General features: G+C 49.3%; 1 pseudogene; it reads left to right on the forward strand.

Annotated features, from left to right (window-relative positions):
- Positions 1–339: 339 nt before the first annotated feature.
- On the forward strand, positions 340–678 carry LOC146783801 (F-box and leucine-rich protein 22 pseudogene; annotated as a pseudogene).
- The last annotated feature ends 844 nt before the right edge of the window (positions 679–1,522 follow it).

The following is a 1,522-nucleotide window of genomic DNA, read 5'->3' on the forward strand; positions in this document are numbered from 1 at the left end:
CTGCTTTAGCGCAATCTGAGGTAACACTTTCCACATAGCGCCTAGTGCTGTGTAGAGACCTGGTTGGTCAAGGACGCGCCTGCCCCATTGAGTGCTATAGATTGTTCAACACAGCAGTGTTCGGGTCACGGGGTCTGGCCTGTTCCATCTCCTTATAGGCCTTCCCCATCATGGGGGGTCTCCACAGACCTGCTCTCCCTCACTCCCGCCTCACATCCAGGCTTAGTCTGTCTCGAGAGAGACTTGGCCCCATCCTTGTCCCGGCATCTTCTCCCGGCTCAGAATCTTCTCCCGGCCCGGCCCCTTAGCGGCCTTCCACCGGGCCCATCTCCCCGGGCCATGCTTGTCACTCAGCTGAACTGGGAATGCCTCCTGCACATGTTTTCCTTCCTGGACAAGGATAGCCGGCGGAGGTTGGCGCGCACTTGCCGGGACCTCATGGACGTCTTCTCGGACCCTGCCCTCTGGCCGCTGCTGAATTTCAACTCCCAGGTGGAGCTGCAGAGGAACAACTTTGTGCTGGGGCCGGCTCTGAGGCACATGAACATCCGCTGGCACTCGAGCCGGGTCAAGGTTTGCAACGTCGAGGACTGCATGAAGAGTGCCTTCCAAAGGAACATCTGCAGCTGGCACGAGCAGCTCGTCAACTGCTTCCTGGTGCGCGTGGCCCGCAGTTGAGCAGGCGTTACTGAGAGGAATTCATGATATGTGCTAATGGATAACTTTCTAAAGTCACAGTAACAGGAGTGATATATACCTCTAACTCATTTCACGAGCACAGGAAAATCGCAATGCACGCGGGCATGCAATGCATTAATATAGGAACTATTTAATACAGGAACCAGTAACTTAATCCGTAACTCCCTACTGCCGTGCACTGTCAGCTTCCTTAGTTGACAGTATTTGTTTAAATTCCAGAGATTATGTGTTTAAATCCTAGCGTTTAAATTTTATGGCTAATTCATTTTTGTATCTTGTCGACCATTCCCAGAAAAAAAACTATATTTAGCAAGCTGATTGTCAGTGTAATAACAGCTATATGCCTGTATGCCATATATCATGTTTGTGTGAACTTATTTTATAATATTTGCAGTATTTTCTCTGCTGTTGAAGATCACTATTTCTCCTCGCTTTCCTGCGTGGTCCAGGACCTCGTTGCACCTAGAGGTGCTGTGTTCTGGCCTATGGTGCTCATAATGTACTCACTCTTATAAGACTTGTTAGTGCTGTAGCATGAACAGAATCGCCTCTGAGCGCTTTCTGGCTGAACAGGTGACCGGTCTTATGCGGTGGAGATAGGAGCCACATTTTCAGTTTTTGGGGAAATGGTAATACCTTGTGCCACGGGTGTTAGGGAAGGAGAGAGACTGTACACACTCTTGGCCTACATTCTTTAAATCGTCAATCTGCCCCTTACTCAAGGAGTATTCCTGTAAAAAGCATTGGGGATTTCCAATTAGGCCCATGTGAAACCAGTTCTGCGTTCATCCTTTTACATGGTGTACAACTACACGTACGATTG

Source organism: Triturus cristatus, chromosome 11 (assembly GCF_964204655.1).
Source record: "Triturus cristatus chromosome 11, aTriCri1.1, whole genome shotgun sequence".
Lineage (NCBI taxonomy): Eukaryota > Metazoa > Chordata > Amphibia > Caudata > Salamandridae > Triturus > Triturus cristatus.